Genomic DNA, 22067 nt, shown 5'->3' on the forward strand with positions numbered 1-22067 from the left:
AGTAGAGAATTTTTCAAAAATTAGCTCTATTGTTTCAGAAATCAACGTTAATAAAAGTGTTTTCTATTAAATGCAGAATATTCAAGTATTTATTGAAACCAAGATATTTTCAGAAAATACAAATGTAAATTTAAGTTTTTAAAAAATGTAATACTGGGGCTGGAGAGATAGCTCAGTGGTTAAGAACACTAACTGTTCTTGCAGGAGCCCTGGGTTCAAATTCTCAGCACCCACATGGCAGCTAACAACTGTCCATAACTCCAGTTCCAGGGGATCCAGCAGCCTGTTCTGTCCTCCACAGGCATTGCACAACATGGGTGCCCTTACTTACATACAGGCATAACACTCATATACATAAAATAAAAATAATAAATTTAATATTTTTAAAATTCCAGTACATTTCTTTAATGTAATACAATATTTATTATAAAAATAAACTAAGTCCTGGCTTCTTATAATTTCAGTGGCATTGCCCTTAACATTGATTCTTAGAGAAACCAAACTATGTGTTCCAAGTCACATTTCCACAGAAATTTCAGACTTTCTAAAGAAAAAGATTTGGAACTGGACATTTCATTTGTCCTGTAGGAGAAAAATGCTTTGCGATGTGTCCTCTTTACCCTTTATGTGCTATCTCCCCTTCATTTGTTTATCAGAGTAATTCAATCAAAAATCACAAACTCTATAAATGGTTAACTTTTTGTCAAGTTTTTCCACCAATAATGATTAAAAATAATGATAAGGTTTGCATTCAACATTTGAATTTGATCAAACTCAATTATTTTTAATACCCAAGAGTATTATGATTAGACCTCCTAGACATTTAGTTAAGTGTATGAAAATTGTATAGAAATATAATTCAGTTTCTTCAACAAATATTGACTAAACTATTATGACAGGTACTGTGTAGTCATATTTATAGAAAGATGAATAAAAATAGAGCTCCATAACTTTTTTGAGTGGCTCTCAAAGTCTAGTACAGAAGAAAGGTAAACATTGTGATATTTTTCTTGTTTATTGGCTGTTATGCAAGCTTATCTTCATTAATAGGCATCACTTAAAAGTTTTTCTTTGTCCCTTTTCATATTTTGTATACAGACTTCATATGGCCTTATGTATGCTAGAAGTCAAATACCATCTATAAAGTGATTTCTGTATTCTGTTGGCACTACCAAGACCTTGCTTGAGCTACAGTCCTAACACCCTATGCATTATATATCTGCTGATTCTAAGTTTACATGACAAATATTAAACTTATTTTTCCCACCCCTACAGCACCTCCGAACGCATCCCTGTTCTCCATCCCCACTGCCATTCTTTTTGTTTGTCTTTATTATTAACTTTGCGTGTGTAACAAGCTCCTTCCAATTAATACCTCCCATCTAATCTCTAATTTGATCAGAATAATCTCTTCAAGTAGCAAATGTGTTTTTAAAATCCTGTACATATAATTTCCCTTTTTTTTCTTTCACATGGACCTTGTCAACCTAACTGATCCATTTCTCCTTTTTTATTATAAATTTTGCTCTTTGACAATTTCATGCATGTATAAGATGCATTCTTTTTACTTGCCCTCCTACCCCTACTAGCCCCCCCTCTTTACAGATCCACTTGTCCTTACTGTCTTAAGGCCCTTTATGCTCTAATATCCTCTTCTTTTTTTTCTCTTACCTCCCTCATCACCAGAATTTGCTTCTCCATAACCCTGACATGCTGTTTCTTACCTTTTTCCCTCTCATGTCTATGTCTTTGCTTAGCTTGAATCTTCATTTTACCTCTCTGCCTGGCTAACCAGTATGTATTTTTCAGGATCAAGCTCAAGAAGCATCTCCTCCATAATGACTCTCCTCATGCCTGTTTCTGCCTTGCCTGAGCTGGCTTAACTACCTTCCCAGCATGTTCCTATATTTTATCATAGAACTGATTGCTGCATTTGTTTACAATCTATGATGAAAGCAGTAATAAATATCATGGGCATAGAACATAGAGTCCTGTAAGTATGAATCACCATGAACTGAATTGTTATGAGTTAAATATGGCCTGCAATTCTCTTACTGGAAGAGAATTCTCCCCAAAAAAGTTTTAGGTCCTTATTCTCACTACACTTTAAAATGGTATATTTACCAAGTATACTTGTATTTTAATGAGCAAGCATACATGTGTTAATCTTTTTGTTTGTTTTTATTACACTTTAATTATGGATGAATTTTCTATTGTCTCTGGTCTGTCTTTTAATATATTTCCTATTTTCAGCTCCTATTTGCAAGTAAGAATTTAAGTGAGCAAATCTATTGATAGAGCTTGGTCCTCAGCTACTAGAGACCTAGCTGGTGGAAGTAGTCACTGTGGACATGCCCTTAGGACATACTTTATCCTCAGTCTCTTCTTTGCTTCTGGCTGCTGTGAGGTGGATGGCTTTTCTCTGCCACATTTTCCACCATTATGTTCTGCTTCATGAAACAATGGAGTTCTCCAACCATCGACTGAAACCTCTGAAACCATCAGCTTTTCCCCTGTGTTTTTCTTGGGTATTTTGTCACAGTGTCAGAAACCCCCCCCCCAAAAAGGCAACACCTGACTAATACCTCTGGCAAATTAGTGAATGGTGAGATTTGAACACTACCACTTTTGATTCATCATTCTGATAAAATGAATGACATAAATAAATTACAACCTTACTTCTTAATATGCTGCCAGCTACTGTAAGGCAAGTTAAAATGTTCTGGCATCATTCCCTTAAATTCCAAATCATCAATTAACAGTAGAAAAACTAAACTTTTGATAGAAAAGACTGTACTGTTGGGAATTTTATCTTAGGTTATCAACACTAATGTTCTTGTGTAAGATTACATCATCAGGGCTGGCCAGATGACTCAGTGGGTAAAGGCACTTGCTGTGCAAGCCTAACTGAATTTGATCTCTGGAACCCATCAAAGGCAATGGAGAGTTTCATAAGCAGGAATTCCCCTGTAGAAGAAATTCAGAAATTCCTAATTTCAAGCAGTAGGAAGGCCTCACCCAGCTGCCTCACAAGTCATGATGGAAGCTCCTTATTTCCTCTTCATTGGTAAGGAGGTAAAGAATTAGGAAACTGAAATAAGGTATTCTGGAAGGAGTGCCATCAGACACTTCTTATCTTGCTGTACCTTTTACTAGCCGAATGACTATAGATAAGTTGTACTGTTTTTCTGAGTGTTTTCTCTCTCCTGTGTAAAATGGAAATTATGTTCACTCAGTGTATGGCTTTGGGGGGATATTATTAAAGGTGATAATATATATGAACAGTCTAGTATTTACTAAGTAGCTGTATTTGAAATTTAGAAACTGGTTCCCTTCCCTCTGTTCTCCTCACATGGGGATTCCAAGACCCATAACCCTGCATTAAATACTTGAATCAAAGCTATAACTGGACATTATGCATTTTTATGCAATCAAGTTTATTTCCTATCCCTCAGGTTATTCAGACAATCGACTCCTAACCTCAGCAGTTTTTCTGTTTGTCCCTGGTTGAGTCTTACAAAATAAAAGCAAAGAATCATAATATTGAAAGTGAAAGTATACATATTCTATCATCCAACTTACTGCCTGAAACTCTGGTTCCACTGTAGTAAGATTTTCATTTAGAGCAATGTTGTCTACTTGCAAATACTTCCTTGGATATTGGTCTTTGCTGATATTGCTGTAACTTTTCCTGTTTCTTACAAATGTGACATTCAAAATCATTCATAATTCATTTAGGTATGCTTACATCTTTAGTCCACAAACCTCATCACACCTCTAAAATATGTGCATCTCATTGTGTTTCTACATCTTTATATCAGTACCTTTATGCTTTTCTCTGCGTTCTTTAACTATGAACATCTCATTAAATGTCCTTATATGTTAGTCCCCCTTCTTTATGGGAAATGTATTCCAAGACCCCCAATGGATGCCACTGTTAGTATTGACTTTGTGTACCACATTTTTTCATAGAGGCCCTTCAGCATTGCCATGTCGATATATCTTCCATCTTTTATACCCTGTTGCCTCCTTTGCATCATCACTACTCTTGGTCTTTGGGTCATTATTAAATAAAATGAGTGTTACTTGAGCACAGCACTACAGTTGTTTGACAATCAGTCTGATTACTAATTGGTTGTTAAGTGACTAATAGACAAGTGGTGCATAACAGCGTGAATATTCAGAAAATGCCTATGATTCCTGTCCCAGGCAGGATAGAGTGGGTTGGCATGAAATGTCATCACACTACTCAGAACAGTATGAAATTTTTAACTTTTGACCTATTTCTGGAAGTTTCATTTAATATTTTCAGCCTACCATTGACCAGGGACAACTCAAAACTGTAAAAGCAAAACTGCAGATAAAAGGGAACTGCGTGTATATGCTTTTGATCTGTGTATGTATATAATCACACCTGTAAATAATTGTGATGTTCTTAACATCAAAAAGTCATATATTACCAGTCAGCTCTCTGTGGGTGCTTTCAGGTACTCTTCCTCCATACACACAACTGTGCTTTGACTGTAGTTTTCAATAAGCCCCCTTTGTAGGGAGGTTATTTTTTTAAGTAAAATTAACATATTCACACAGGAATCTTGCCTATTAACCTTGGCCTGACTATTATTGCACATAATCTATATCACAATCAGTAGACTAATCTTCCTATTACCCACTTACATTATATGTGTGTGTGTGTGTGTGTGTGTGTGTGTGTGTGTGTGTGTGTAAAATGTTCTCTTTTAAAAAGAAAAGCAAGGTCTGGGGATATGGCTCAGTCATTAAAGTGCTTGCCATGCAAGCATGGTACCAGAGTTCAGATCCCCAGCACCCACGTGAGAAGCTGAGCATGGAACATGCCTATAATCCTAGTACAGAAGAGAGAGAGACAAGAGGATGTCTGGCGCTTACTGCCCACTCAGTCTGAGTAAGTCAGAGAGATCCAAGTTCAGTAAGAGACCTTATATCAAAAAATAAAGTGAAGAACAATAGAGGAAGCCAGCCTCTCATGTATACATACACATGCACACGTGCACACATGCCATGCACACACACACAAATGTATGCAAACATAAAAATACATATTATAAATGTATCTCATTTAAGCAATTCTTATAGAACAAAATTCATAATTAATCAAAACGCATAGGGGCTACATCTAGTGCTGGAATCCCAGCACTCAGGAGGCTGAGGCAAAAGGATCACAAGTTCAAGGTCCACCTGAGTAACATAGCAAGACCCTGTCTCAGAAAAAAAGGAATTCTCAGTATTAATAAGATTTTTAAAGTAACATACATAGCTTTCATCAAAAAGATTTAAAGAAGGTACAATATTTTAATATGATTCTTGGTTTTTCATTCTTTATATATATATCATTATATTTTTAATATACATGCTTTATTTAGTATAGATTATTTAACAGTCTTTTTATTCACTGTTTTGAAGTGCAGTAATCTATATTAATAGCATTAAGATTCAAGAAGAAAGAGCCTCAAAATCCCTTATCCTTTGCGGGCCGGTGAGATGGCTCAGCAGGTAAAGGCACTTGCTCCCAAGCCTAAGGACCTGATTTTAATACCCATAACCCACGTGGTAGAAGGAGAGAATTAACTCCTACAAGTCCGCTGACCTCCACACATGCACACACATACGGAGAGAGACACAAAATAAATAAACATAACAGAAATTGTTAAGCCCTATTGCTATAATTATGGAAATTTCTGAGGTGAATACCTTTTTTTTAATTGCTACACTAGTATCCTAACATGAATGAATCAATGTTATAAATGTTAGGGATTATTTTTAGAACACCAGACTACATGGTTGAAAATTATAAAAATTATAGTTAAATATTTTTTCCTGTGGAACATATGATACATTGAAAACTGGTGACTAAGAGATTACCATTAATGGCTGACAAAATGGCTCAGTAAGTAAAGGAATTTGCCACCCAGGCCAGTGACCTAAATTCAATCCCTGGGGCCCATATGGTGAAAGGAGAAAACCAACTCTTTCACATTGTCCTCCGACCTCCACACACACTCCTTGACACATGCGCCCATATACACATAAACACAGAGACAAATAAATGAGCATTAAAGAAGAATTTAAATTTTTTGAACTATAAATGAACATTTAGGGTTTTTTGTTTCTTTTAAACCGAAGCTTGACCAACAGATTCCCACCTCAGATATAAGGGCTACTTTATTAGTGACACCGCATTCATTTAACCTGGGTACAGCAAGATTCCTATTATTCAGTACTGAAAAGAATAAATACTGGCTCTCAACTGAAGTTTTTTTCTATTACCTTAGAAACATTTTAGATACTTTTTTAAATTTTTAATAACTACATGATTAGAAGAAGCATTTCATTACAGCTTTAACATATACAGTAACACACTCCAGAGCAAGAGTACATCTCTTTCACAAGTGGCTGTAAGTTTCTAGGTTCACAGTTGAATTAATACAGTTATACAATATTGAACTCAGTATAAGCCCTGTAAGATACTTTTAAAAACTATTTTTCTTTTTATAGTTAAACAGTTGATATTTTTAAAACAAAATTTTCCACATAGAAATTGATATGTTACCACAGATGTAAGTTATGGCAATAAAATAAGCATCTTATATTAAAATACATGAACTATGATGTTTTCACTTGCTCATTACACTGGCCAATAATAAGCATCTTTAGCTGGAAAAATACAAATGCACAACTTACTAGCACTTTGAGTAAGCTATGTATTTTATTTTATTTTATAAGCATAGAAATTTTGTTTACTCCATATACATTATTTCAGTATTAACCATAAATTTCGTTATTATGCCAGTTTTGTCCAAAGGAGACCTTTACTCCAAATCCTTCAGTCTTTAAGTAATACTTAAGATCTATAATGCATCAAAATTTTGTCTATTCTTTCAAATGAAGAAATGAAACATAAATTGTATTAAAATAAACATGAGGACATTCACTATATTAAATGTTCTAGTATCTGATGATCACTGTTTTATGTTAAATTCATTTTAAAAGCTGCTTAATGAGCCAGGTGTGGTGCTGCAAGCCTTTAATTCCAGCACTAGGTAGGCAGAGGCAGGTGGATCTCTTGAGATCAAGTCCAGCCTGGTCTGCATAGTGAGTTTCAGGCCAGCTGGGGGTACAGGGAGACCCTGTCTTTAAAGAAAAGAAAAAGAAGACTATTTGTGCTCTTTGATTTTTGAAAAAAAAAAGACTATTTGTGCTCTTTCTACATTTTTTTAATGTAGGCACTTAGAGCTATAAACTTCCCTCTTAGAACTGCTTTTAAAATGCCCCAGAGGTTTTGTTGTGTTGTATTATCCTTTTCATTTAATTCCATAAATACTTTTATTCTTTTTTTTAATTTCTTCTTTGACACATCCATCATTCAAGAATGTGTTGTTTAGGCTCTGTGAGTTCATGTAATTACTAGAGCTTTTTTTTGGAGTTTATTTTAAGCTTTATTGCCTTGTGATCTAATAGAATGCATGGAATTATTTCAGTTTTTTTTTTTTTTTTTTTTTGTTGAGATTTGTTGTGTGCCCCAGTATGTGGTCAATTTTTGAGAAACTTCCATAGGCTGCTGAATAGAAAGTGTATTCTTTGATGCTTGGGTGGAATATCCTGTAGATATATGCTAGGTCCCTTTGATGTATGGTATCATTTAATTAGGATGTCTGTTTATTCTTTGTCTGGTTGACCTGTCTATTGGCGATAATGGGGTACTGAAGTTCCCTATTATTACTGAGTTGGGCTTAATCAGTGTCTTCAAGTATTGTAGTACTGTTTTATGAAATTAGGTGCATCAGAGTTTGGTGCATGTATGTTCATGGTGGTAATAGCTTCTTGGTCAATTGTTCCTTTAATCAGAATGAAGTAACCCTCTTTATCTCTTCTGATTAATTTTAAGATATTAGATATTAGATATTAGAATTGACACGCCTGCTTGTTTCTAGTGCTGTTTCCTTGGAATATTTTTTCCCATCCTTTCACCTTAAGGTAGTATCTATCCTTGAAGGTGAGATGAGTTTCTTGCAAAGAATAGAAAGATGGATTTTGTTTCTTAATACATTTAACTATCTTGTGTCTTTTTAACTGGGGAGTTCAGGCCATTTGTATTTAGAGTTATTGAAAGATGTGTATTGGTTACCATCATTTTAATATTGCAACTCAAGACTCTGGAAAGACAAGAACAAACGAAACCCAATCCCAGCATATGAGAAGAAATAATAAATATCAAAGCAGAAATTAATGAAATAAAAACAAAACAGTACTAAGAATCAATGAATCTAGCCGGGCATGGTGGCACACCCCTTTAATCCCAGCACTCAGGAGGCAGAGGCAGGTGGACCTCTGTAAATTTGAGGCCAGTCTGTTCTACATAATGAATTCCAGACCAGCTGGAGCTACAGGGAGACCCTGTCTCAAAAAAAAAAAAAAAAAAAAAAAAATTCAATGAATCTAAGATCTGGTTCTTTGAAAAGATAAACAAGGTAGACAGACACTTATCTCAGTTAACCAAAAGAAAGAACAACTCCTAATCAACAAAATCAGAGATGAAAGGGGAAAACATCACAACAGACACTAAAAAGATCCAGGACATTATAATGGAATACTTTAAACACCTACATTCTATTAAATTTGAAAACCTTAAAGAAATGGATGGACCAGGAGTGGTGGCTCATGCCTTTAATCCTAGCACTCAGGAGGCAGAGGCAGATGAACCTCTGTGAGATCAAGGCCAGCCTGGTCTACATAGTGAGTGCCAGGCGAGCTGGAGCTACAGAGAGACCTGTCTCAAAAAGACCAAAAAGAAAAAGAAAAAAAGAAAAAAAAAGGAATGGATGAATATCTAAATTCATAGAAAAGCTAAACCAAGAAGAGATCAACAATGTAAACATACCCATAACAAAAAAGGAAATTGAAACACTAAAATACAAAACCTCCTGACTAAAAAAAGCCCAGGCCCAGATGGAGCCACAGCAGAATTCTACCAGACATTTAACCAATACTATAACCATAACCAATACTACTATAACCAATACTACTTAAATTATTCAAACAGATAGAAACAGAGGGAGCACTCCCAAACTCCTTCTATGAAGACAGCATCACTCTAATACCAAAACCAGGTAAAGACATACCCAAAAAAGAAAACTATAAACCTATATCCATAATGAACAGAGATACAAAAATTCTCAATAAAATACTTGTAAACCACATACAGACACACATCAAAAAGATAATCCACTATGCTCAAGTTGGCTTTACTCCAGAGAGGCATAGATGGTTCAATATTTGTAAGTCAATAAATGTTATAAACCATATAAATGGACTCAAAGACAAAAATCACATGGTCATCTATAGGTGCAGAAAAAGCCTTTGACAACACTCAACATACATTTATGTTAAAAGTCCTAGAGGGAATTAGACTGGAGGGAACCATACCTCCACATAATTAAAGCTATATACAACAGACTCACAACCAGCATCATTCTAAATAGAGAAAAAACTGGAAGCATTTCCATTAAAATCAGGAAGCAGACAAGGCATCTTGATATCTCCATTCCTTTTTAATATAGTTCTTGAAACTCTTGCAGAGCAAGAAGACAAGAGAAGGAAATTAAAGGAGTACTAATTGGAAAAGAAGAGATCAAGTTATCCTTTTTTGCAGATGGTAGAATATTATACATAAGTGGTCCCCAAAAATCCACTAGAGAACTCCTAGAAATAATTAACATTTTTGGCAAAGTGTCAGGTTACAAAGTCAATCTACAAAAATCAGTAGTCTTTCTATATACCAATAACAAGCCATTGGAAAAGAGTGCATAGAAACTCTCCTCTTCTCAAAAAATAAAATATCTAGGAATAAACTTGACCAAAGACTTTAACAGTCTCTACACTGAAAGTTTTAAGTCTCTGAAGAGATTGAGGAAGACATGTGGCAGGACCTCCCTTGCTTATGGATTATAAGAATTAATATTGTGAAAATGACCATCCTATGAAAAGCAATCTGTAAATTCAATGCAATCCCATTCAAAATCCCCAGGACATTCTTCACAGAATTAGAATAAAAAATCCTAAAATTCATATGGAATCACAAAAGACCCCAGGTAGCCAAAGCAATCCTGAGTACAGAGTCATGATGGTGGGATTACCATACCAGATCTCAAACTACATTACAGAGCTATAGTCATAAATGCAACATGGTACTGGCACAGAAACAGACACATAGATCATGGAACATAACTGAAACCCAAACAGTAGTGTTTTCAATTTTAGCCACCTGATATTTGACAAAGGTTCCAAGAACACACACTGGAGGAAAGGCAGCATCTTCAACAAATGGTGCTAGCAAAACTGGATCTCCATCTGTAGAAGAATGAAACTAGATCCTTATATTTCACCTTGCACAAAAGTCAACTCCAAATGGGTCAAAGACCTCAATGTGTAGCTTGAAACTCTGAAACTGGTATATTCTGATATAACTGCAGGAGCCAAGAAAAATGTAAAGGAACCAGGAAGGTAAAGGAAAAGAAGGAACGTGAGAGAGGGGAACAGTAGGAGACACATGTTACAAAGGGTAAAATGGGTAAAATGGAGGTATTTAAATGGTAGGAGTACAGGGAGGGTTATACAAAGAACTATAAAGGAGAAGAAGAGCTAAAAATAAACTTAGAAATAGCTATGACCATCAGATTTTTTATTTTTTATAAAGTTGCAAAAAATATACATTGGAGAAAAAAACACCCTCTTTTGAATTAATGGTGCTGGAAAAAATGGATATCCACATTTAGAAAGAGAAACTAGATTGCTCTCTTTCATCTTGTTCAAAAATCAATTGAAAATACATCAAATACCTTAATGAAAGACTTGAAACAGCTAGAGGAAAACAGGAAAAAGATTTTGAGTATAGACTTAGGTAAGGATTCTATAAAAGCTCGGAAATAACAGCAAGATTTAGTAAACAGGACTGTATAAAATTACTATTTTATTTTTTAATTTATGCATATATATGTGTCTTTGTAAGTGTATGTCAGATGTATGTGGGTGCCTTTGGAAGCCAGAAGAGGGCATCAGATCCTCTGAGTTTGAATTCCAGGTGGTTGTGAAATGGCTAATGTGGGTGCTGGGAACCAATCTTGGGTCCTCTGGGAGAAAAGCAAACATTCTTCACTGAGCCATCTTCCCAGCCTTGGGACTGCATAAAATTAAAAATCTCCTGTAAAGAAAATGAAACATAAGTGGATTGAAGAGATAGCTTACAAAATGGAAAGAAATCTTTGCCAACTAAACAGCTGACATGGAATCAATGTATAGAATATACAAAGAATTTTTTAAAAATTAAATACCTTAAAAGTAATTCATCCAATCAATATTGGGCAAGTGAACTGAACAGACAGTTCTCAAAAAATGATGTACAACATAATGTAAATTTGAACTACATGGAGATTCCATCTCACTCCATTCAAAATAGCTGTCATCGGGAATACAAAGAATAGCAGATGTTGACAAGAATGTGAGAAGAGAGGAACCCTTATACACTGCTGCTGTGAATGTAAAGTGGTATAACAACTATGGAAATCAGTATTCAGGTTCCTTCAAAAAACTAAAAATAGAATATATGATCCAGCTGTGTTACCCCTAGGCATATACCCAGAGCAACTGAATAAGAATATCAACAGGGGTACTTATATATCAGTGTTTGTGGCAGCACTATTCACAACAGTCAATATATGGAACCAGCATAGATGCCTATCAAAAGATGAATGTGTAAAGAAAATACAACATATAAACACAATGAAGCTAGGTTTTATTTAGGATAAATGTAAAACTATAATGACTGAAATAAAGAAAAACATAAATGATAAGAAACATATCAAAGAAAGGAAAAATAGAGAATATTGTAAAGAGGGAGAAAAAAGAAAAAGAAATTTTAAAATGTGATTGCCTAAGAAAGAAATAGTGCATAAACAAAATTAGATAAATGCGAGCAGAAGAATAGATTACATTATAGGAATTATTTAAATGGTCAAAATACGGCTGGGAGATGAGTCAGTGGGTAAAGTGCTTGCTGCTTAAGCATAAAGACTTGAATTTAGATTGCCAGAATCCACATAAAAGCCAGGCCTGGTGGTGTGCACCTGTAAGCTCAGCTCTGGTGGGCAGGAGGATGAGGGAGATAGGCAGATCTTGGTGGCTCACTGGCCAGCCAATCTGCAATCTAGCTGAAATCAAAGTGAGCTCCAGGTTCAGTGAACAGACCCTGTCTCAAAAATTAAGGTGGAAAATGATACTGGAATATGCCTAAAATAGGCTGCTGGATTACACACACATACACACACAAACATGCACACATACACATGCTGACAAAGATATTACTAGGTGTAGCATAAGGAAATAAGGAGAAGCATGAGGAAAAGAAAGAGTGTTAGATCGACTTCCTTCTGGATCTTCTAAAATTCATGTCTATGTAGTGGAGGGTAGGGCATTTGAATTTTGAGATTCTTATTTGGCCTTCCATTTAGGCTGTTACTGACCTGGACTAGTCAAGTATCAAATAATCCAGAGCTATCTTCCCTTTAGAAGCTTGCCTTCTTTTTTTTAATTTATTTTTTTTTAATGTGTACGAATGTATTGCCTGCATGTATGTGAGTGCACCCATGTCGTGCAATGCTACAGAGGTCAGAAGAGGGCTTCGAATTCCCCTAGAACTGGAGTTAAGGAAGCCACCATGTGGGTGCTGGGAATCGAACCTGGGTCCTCTGCAAGAGCAGTCAGTTCTCTTAACCGCTGAGCCATCTCTCCAGCCCCAGAAGCTTGCCTTCTTGATATAACAGGAGACTCTGCCATACCTGGTTTTTGCAGTTTGTGGGCTAGGCAGTGTCTCTCACTCCCAAGACCCCCAGTTTGTATACAATGAGGTAGCAAATGTTTTAACCAGGGGTGTGTGTCCCAATTGCATAGGGAATGGTGAAAACGAATGCAACAGTGAGATCGGTTCAGAAAGAACAATCTTTGTGCTTTCAAAGTGCACTCTTCAGATACCCTGATGGAGGGATGAGGCTACAGAGGTCAACTCCACCAGAGCATCAGAATTCTCAGTCCAGCCAGATATGAACTTCACAACAAATAGGTCCCTCCAGAAGTTAAGCCATCTGCTGACATCAGGTTCAGCACTATCAAACTCTGCAGTTATTTTCAGTTGATGGTCTCAGCTTCTAGCCAATGAAGGTATGGATACTACCCACTGTACCCCTCACTGCTGAAGCTGAGTCCTTTACCACCTGAACTTTTCTGTGAGTTACCATCCTGCTCTGTCCTCTATAACTGCCTCCTGCTGCTATCTCCCACACTGGGGCTGTGGCAGTTTATCCCCAGGCTCCCTAATTTGTGATTGTCCCTTGTTGTTGGACTTCAGGCTAGTTTAGTCTTAAACAGTAGATTCTCTCTCAACATGATACCCATCTACAACCTTCTAAGACATGGGAAGCGAAAAAATGGAACTGTCACTACTGAGTCATCATACCAGAGAAGTCAGTCTTACTGGAACCCTCAACTGGATTTGAGGCTTGTGTGAAAGTGGGCTTGTCCAGTGGTTAAGACTGCCAGCCTTAAAAAAAAAAAAAAAAAAAAAAAAAAAAAAACAACCACCCCTTTCTCCCCACAGCAACAGGGGTTTCCTTTTTTTGTTTTTGTTTTTGCTTTTATTGAATGTTCGTGGATTTTATACAGAACATCTCAAACAGTCTTAATCATCTTTATACCCCTGTCCCCACTGGCGCCCTCCCATAGCCCCCTTACCCATATACTCTGTCATCCCTGTTAAGACCCACTGTGTCAAGGCAGTGTCCCCCAGACATTCCCCAGTACCAGTCCATCCACTGAGGTCTAGTCAGCCTATGTAGCGTCCCTTGTTTTAGGGAGATCGGCTCTTCTTCAGCTAGTAGCAGTCATGGACATTGTCTAAGAATTGCCCAGGCCTAAGTGACACATCTACAATGCAACCTCTACACCTAAGGCTCACGGAACACTAATGAATCTCTCAGTTCTCATTAATGTAGCTACCTCGTGCAGCAGAGGGCCAGGAACACAAAAGTTCACAAATGGCCAAAGTGTAGAGATCAAGAGTCTACTGAATGCTGGTACTTGGACAAGACTCCTTTATTAAACTTTACCCACCGGAGGCTCAGGGACCATCGCAGAAGAGGGTGCAGAAAGACTGTAAGAGCCAGGGAGGAGGTGCATGACCATATCAAAACAGGGTTTACCTTTTAGATAAGGCTTCTGCTTCCCTCCCCACATCTGGGAGCTGTGGTAGCTAGAGTTGCATGTGCTGCTTGCTCTTTCCACTGTGTTTCTCCTGTTTCTCTGCATTTTTCAGCTGTCCTATTCCTCTTTGTGATTTCTGATGTTCTTTCAATCTTTGTCTCTTCTGGAATAGAGTCTATTTTTGTTACCCAAATCTTCTCATTCATTGTATCACACAGAGACAGCTTCTAATCTGCTATCTTACCCTGATATCCATAAATGTTTTGAGGAAATTTTAATTAATAGAAGATGGTCTTGTACCTTTGCTTTTTATTAGGAAATTGCGGATAGTATCTTCCATTTCAATATTCTGTTACCTACATACTCTTCCCACTCCTGATTGACATAGTCTATAGTATCCTGGTTAGTCAAAGTAAGGTCAAAAAAATCAATTTCCTAGATGACTAGACTTACAACTTTCCCATGACATATTCTAAGTCCTCCTTAGAACTAATTCAGGGGAATTTTACCACTGTGGAATCATTTGTATAATTGACTGAGAAATTAGGATGCTTTTCAGTCATATCAGAAAACCACTCAGAAGGCAGGCATGATGATACATGCCTGTAATCCTAGCCCTTTGCAGACTAAAGCAGAATTGTGGATTCAAAGCCATATCAAGCTACAAAATTAGATCTGTCTTAAAAATAAACAAAAAAAACCCACTAAGTTCTCCTGACATCTTAGATAGCAGGAGATGAGCATTATCTGATGCAGAATACATCTTGAGCCAAAAAGATTCAATATTTAGCCTTTACCTTTTAGAGATTGTACTTCAGCTCAGTGTTCATAGTCATACTTTGAACTTGTCTGGTCTTGCTCACGTGTACATTCCTTTTCAGCCATTTGAATCTGTAAAGATTCTTTCTGGAAATTTTTAGCACAGTCATCTCAGTTTAAAAACACTAGTGCTCAGGCTACCAGGAAATTTGTTAAACACCTTCTCAGGTGGGAAGCTGAATGTTATATGAGTCTCCCATTTATACCCTGTTTAAGTTCCACCACCCTGTCTTTGTCCTCTTACAACACAAGTAAATCATTCAAAAAAGTTCATGAGTCAGTTTTCCACTGCTTCTTTCTCATCAGTCTCCTGACATTACTTCCAGGGTCTCTGGTGGAACACAGCCCTATCTTTTAAGATTTCTAGCACTTTGTAACCCATTAATCGGTATATTTATTTTACTATCTCTTCATCACATTGAAAGCATTTATTACTGAATTTAAGGAATACAGTAAACTAGAACAGAATGGATATTATCTCCTCAGACTCAGAAAGTAGAGCCATAGCTTCTTGGCACAGAGCCTAGCTTTAAGCAAAATGAAATGCTAACTGCAGTCTGGAAGGCTGCAAAATCCCTCCACAAAATGTTCCTAAGCAAGAGAATTAGTTATACTAATTACATACTGGGAAACTTTCCATCTGCTTGTTATAAACAGGGTACTCACTGAAATGAAAGAACCAAAGAAAGATGTTGTTAGTGTTTTCCTGAAATTCATCTTACTATAAATCCTTAGGTTACCACTACTTCATCTGCTCACTGTTTCTTTATCAAATGGTAAACTTAAAACTCTCACAATATCCAAATAAGAAGTTATTAGTTCCCATTTAGGCTTGAAAGCTAAGGTTACCTTTCTGAAATCACATTCTAGCCAGGCATGGTAGTATGTACCTATACTGCTAGCACTTGGGAAGCTGAGGCATATACTTGTTTCAGGGTAGCCTGGGCTGCATGGTAAGACCCTGTCTCAAAAGATATAATAGTAAATAATACCATACACCTAATGTTTATTCCACACTAATGCTTAGGCCTTATCTAGTGATAAAGGGAAGGAATGATTTAATATATATATAAGACCTTTTATGTATAAAAAAAACTGTCTCCTTTGCTGAAATAATTTTCAGGGCTACCATGTACTTTTTATGTTCCCAAATGGTTCATCTGGTCAGACATTGAATGAAATCTAATACTGACTATATGGAAGCGCTCTCCAACTATTTAGTCTTAAGCTTTACTAAGAGATATAAATATAGTTGCTGGTGTTGCAAAGAAGTGTATCTGACATTTATTCCTTCACTTCTTTTGATTCTGCTGCCAACTGGGTTATCTTGCCATTTTTCACTAGATTGAATATTTCTCTCCATTTTTTCCCCTTACCTTAGGCTTCCCTCCAAAACTTGAGGCAAGGTATATTTTACCTATTGAAGAGATTTGAAATCTAATAGCATGTTAACTTGAGATTTGAATTCAACAGGTATGTTAACCTGATACCAATTCCAAAAGCAGAGATAACCCGGAAAGGACCTAATTTATCTTAAAAACATCACCCAGCTATATAATGAAAATTAAAAGCCACATACTCACATATTTTGTTAAATATATATTAATAATCTTAACTAAGTATGAAGCATTATTTTTTCTTTCCAAAGGAAATGTTTTTCCCCCCATGGCATTTGAAGGTCTGTAAAGAACAGCTGGTGTGTGTGTGCTACAAGTATTGTTTTCTAAATATATTTTTGTTTAGATGAGTTAATTGTAAAAAAAAAAATTCTTCTATCCTTCTCTTTTTAAGAAATAGCAGTTTTGGTGAAATTATCTGCAAAGCTATAGAGACAAGAAAAGGCTCAGCATATTTGAGATGTGACAAATCATACTTTATTTCAGAAACTAGTCAGAAATGAGCTCATTCTCAGTGTAAACATTTTATACATTGTGTTATATGAGACTTAGGATAGCATTGCAGGAAATCTTATACTAGGACAGGCTTACTACTTTGTAGACCAATGAAGTTTTGATGACATTTAAATAACTGTTATTCCTTATCATAGATATATTTTCTCAAGCTGAAGTTATGAAGCCCCCTCAGAAAGTTGAGTCTTTGTAAATGTTAGATTGGGGTAGTTATTAATACTAACTACTGAAATAAAGTTTTTCCTTTCATTTTCAGAATCAAATTCTATCAAATTGTAATTGATAGATTCTCTACCATAGGGGCGTTAGACAATGGAATTACATGATAAGGCATATATGTAACTCAGGCACTAAAGAGCAAAATCAAGTCAGCTCATAATCTTTTCTTTAGGTTGTGAGACTTTAATCCATTTCCTTTCATTTCCATGTGCCCAAAACTCTCAAAAGCAAAAAATAATTATTTCTATTCTCAAAGCATTATGCTAATTCTTTCACTTACATTTAAGCCACTATGAGATCTACAGCTATCTGCATCAATAGTCTTTCAAACAGCCCAAGTCTCTATCTTCTAGGATTATGGGAATAAAAAGAGCCATGCTGAGCATATTCTGCTTTCAGGGGGCAGGGTGGCTAATAGCAAGGATTTAGAATAGAAAAATGACTGTGTACAACCTGTTGATACTTATTACCAACAGTTCTCTGTTCCTTTTTGTTATACAGTCACCATTTTAGATACTATAAAACATATGGTAAATGGCATTAAGTATATTTGTGTTTTCCTATAACCATCACAACCATCCCTCAACAACTCTTTGGTCCTCCCAAATTTAATTTATGTACCATTTAAACACAGGCAAAAGCCTCATAAATTCACATAATCAAGCACCTTTACTATTTCTCCTTTAAGCCCCTGTCAGCTACTTTCTGATCTGTGATTTTGACTGCTCTAGTACCACACATAAGTGGAGCCATATAAAATTTGACCTTTCATGGCAGACTTGTTTCCCTTAGCATAATACCTTCAGAATGTTTCCCTGTTGTAGCATATATAAAATTTTCTATTTTAAGTCTGAAAAGTATTCCTGTTCTCAAAAAAATTATCAAAGCGTTATCTTCATTCACTCATTTACACTTCCAGCACATTTTTTCTATCATTCATTCATACATGAACACTTAGATCCACCATTTGATGAATGTGACTAATGCTTCAGTGTGCATGGATGCTTAACTAGCCAAGTCTCTGCTTTCATTTCTTGTGGATGTATACCCAGAAGTAGAATTGCTGTTTTGCATAGTAATTACTTATTTTTGCCTTGTCATTTTTTTTAATATGAGAGAAACAGAGGAAGAACTGTAGATAGATGGAGCATGAGTGGTGGTAGTTGTTACAGTAATTCAGCTCAAAATCTGGAAGGTCTATATTTTCAATCTTACTTTACAAATATGACCTTGGGTAATTGGCTTCTCTTGTTCAAACCTTTCTTAATCTATAAATGAATATAACAACATTTCACTAGATTTTAATATAATATTTAATTAATTCTTTGAGAATTTCATACATGCATACAATACATTTTGATCATAATCATCCCCCACTCTGCCTCCTAACTTCTCCCAGATCCATCACATCTTCCCCTCCCAATATCATGTCCTTTTTTTCTTTTTTATAACTGACTGAGTACAATTTTTACTTCCCATATATTCATGGGGTTGGGACCATCCACTGGATCTTAATCAACCTATCAGGAGCCGAACCCTTGAAGAAAATCGACTTTCCCTCCTTAGCAGAGATCAACTGTCAGTAGTTCTTCAGCTAGGGGTGGGTGCTCATGAGCCTCCCCAACTTCAACAAGAATGTTGGCTAGCTTCATCGGGTACAGATCTTATGCAGGTGACAACAGCTGCTATGAATTGGTGAGTGCAATAGTCTTGAAATGTCTAAAAGACAATATTTCACCCTGGTCCTCCCTGACCTCTGGCTCTTACCAACTTTCCACCTCCTCTTCCATAATGTTCCCTGAGCCTTTGGGGGAGAAGGTGTAATATAGATGTCCTATTTATCTCTGAGCACTCCACGAACACCTATTCTCTGCACTTTGATCAGTAATATTTCACTAGACTTTTATATTGAATTTTTACAATTTTCATACAATATATTTTGATGATATTTTTATCTCATCCCCTATCTACACCTTCCTTTATTGCTCCCACCCAATTTAATGTACTCTATTATATATATAATAAGGCCTATAGAGTCTAATTTCTGTCTCCAAATGTCCTTCACTGTGGGTCCATCATTGGAGCTTGGTTAACCTACCAAGAATCCCATGCTTGAAGAAACTGTCTCTGCCCCTCCCAGCAGCCATCTGTTGCCATAATTTCCTTAGGTGTTGGAGTTTCTTACCCGTTTCTTCATGACTGTGCTGGGATGTTTTTCTGGTTTGAGCTTGCATGGAACTTGTTTGTGCTGTTACTGTTGCTGTGAGTTCATATGAGTAACTGACCAGCTATCTGGAAAACTGTTTTCTTGTGGTCAGCCTCTGGCTCTTACAATCTTTCTGCCCCCTTTTTTCTCAATGATCCCTCAATCTTGGAAAGCAAAAGTTTGATACAGTTGTTCTATTCAAGGCTAAGCATCTGCAACCCCTTGTTCTCTGTACATTGGCCAGTTGTGGATTTCTGTGTTAATCACCCTCTATTATATAAGGAAACTTCTCTGATGAGAGTTAGAAAAACATTAATTTACAGGTATGACAAAAAGTCATTAAGAGTCAGTTTAATACAATAACTATTTAGTAGAAAACTAGTGTTAAGTTCTCTGCTATATCCTGTGACCTGTCCAGCCTCAGCTTCCTAAGCCTGATATCATTGTTAGGTATGGATTTCTTCCTAGGAAGCAGACCTTAAATCCAATTGAAAAGACTTCACTAGATTTTTGTGGGATTAAGTGACATTGTGTATATGATATTACTTAGTAACTTATAAAAATGTCTTGTCTTTTTCAGGCAGGGTCTTTCTATAGCCCTAGCTGGCTTGGAACGCACTATATAGACCAGGCTGGCCTCAATCTTATGGAGAACCTCCTGCCTCTGCTCCGAGTGCTGGAATTAGACATGCACCACCACTTCCACCTTTACTTATAACATGTTAATAAATATTTTTAGATGTTAAGGGTCAGCTGTCACAAAACAGCCCTTGAGCTAACTTTGATTATTGCCATTGTTAATAAATATTTAAGATTCCATCAAAATCATTCTCTTAGCATCTAAGTTAGTGTAGAGCTTCACCTACTACCACAGGCCGAATTAGTTGTAGTTGAAGAGCCATTCCAGGAGGTTAATTGTATTCTAGGTTCAATATCAATGATTACCTTATATCTTCAGGTTCATTTGGGAACCAATATTGTCTCAAAATGTGATTGTTTGTGTCTATAATCGCACCATTCAGGAGATGGAGGGAGGACTGAAAATTCAAGGCCAGCCTGAGCTACCTAGGGAACTGTTATGTCTTCCTACTCTGCACCAGAATACATATGAAAGTGCCTCATGTAAATCAAATCCTATATTACTTGTCTTGAATTTTTCCTTCTCTTCATTTTGTGTTTCCTATTAGTTCTTTTACTTCATTTAATTTATCAGTAAGGACATATTCTGACTAGATAATTAGAGGTGTTAGACATGATGCCATTGAAATATATTGTACATTATTGATATTATTGTGATTAAATTATTTAAGTAAATAAAACCAAAGGTTAAAATTCAATTATATATGTGTGTGTGTGTGTGTGTGTGTATGTGTGTGTGTGTGTGTGTGTGTGTTGCAAGTGGAATGATTGCCTTCCTCCTTTTCTTTACCTTTCTCTTTTCAGGACAAAGAGTAAAGCTTGTGATATAAAAATGGCATGTTTATTGTTTAAAAAATAAAAAGCTCTTTGAAATATTGTTTAAAAAGTATAACAAAGTAAATAAATACAAGAAATAACATATCTTTTAAAGAATTTTTCCTTTGTCTATGAATGTTCTTCATAAATATTATGTTAGCCATATATTTTAGCATAAGAATAACATCACTATTTGCTTAAATACAGATATTATTGATCTTGATTTTTTCCATTTTTGTTAATATAAGCAACTCTGGAATAAACATGTACATGAGGATTAATTTCAATCTTTTAGATATAATTCTAGAAGGAAAATTACTGATCGATGAATGTGAAAATGTTGAAGATTTGGCTTTCCTTTTAAGAAAAGTCATATTTGGGTTCTTTTTATTTTTAATCTTTTTTATTTTCTTTGTGTGTATTTCATATAGAACATCCCAAACAATCTTATTCATCTTTATATTCACATCCCAAATCGCGCCCTCCCATAGCCCCCCCGATTGGAGCCCATATACTGTCATCTCTGTATAACCACAGATTAAAGTGATCAGTGTATTTCTTTAAGAGTCCATGTGTATAGCTAAAGGTTACATAACAAGAAACAATGCCAGACAGGAGATACTTTCCATATTTGGGTTCTTAAAAGATTAATGACATATCTTGTGAACATATCTTTAGATATTCAATGCAACCATTACTATGAATCGACTGTATGTGATCTTTTAGTCTCCAGAATGTATGTCTTCTTTCTGTCTTCTATTTCTTGTGATAGAAATCAGGTCTGTATGAGCCCATTTCAAGCTACGTCAGACAAGTACTCATGTCCATCTTATTATGACTGCTACTAATTAGCATGTATCTTATATCACTTGATTATCTTGTGATGAGAACATTTAAAATACACTTAGCAATTTTCAAAATACATTGTTATTATATTATTAGTTATTAATGGAAAAAATTGAAAAATATTTCCAGCTTATCAAAGTTGTTTAAAAGACCAATTCCTGGGGCTGGAGAGATGGCTCAGTAGTTAAGAACAGTGGTTGTTCTTGCAGAAGACCCAAGTTTGAATCCCAGCACCCATATGGCAGCTAACAACTGTCTATAACTCCAGTTCCAGGGGATCCGACAGCCTCTTCTGACCTCCGTGGGCATTGCACAACATGGGTGCA

At 36.0% G+C, this 22067-nt stretch overlaps 1 protein-coding gene across 3 annotated transcripts in view; it reads left to right on the forward strand.

Moving 5' to 3' along the window:
• Positions 1 to 22067, forward strand: part of Gphn (gephyrin) — a 578173-nt gene that overhangs the window by 447484 nt on the left and 108622 nt on the right. The window lies entirely within an intron of this gene.

The sequence above is a fragment of the Nannospalax galili genome, unplaced genomic scaffold, assembly GCF_000622305.1.
Source record: "Nannospalax galili isolate Female #2095 unplaced genomic scaffold, S.galili_v1.0 scaffold285, whole genome shotgun sequence".
Taxonomy (NCBI): domain Eukaryota; kingdom Metazoa; phylum Chordata; class Mammalia; order Rodentia; family Spalacidae; genus Nannospalax; species Nannospalax galili.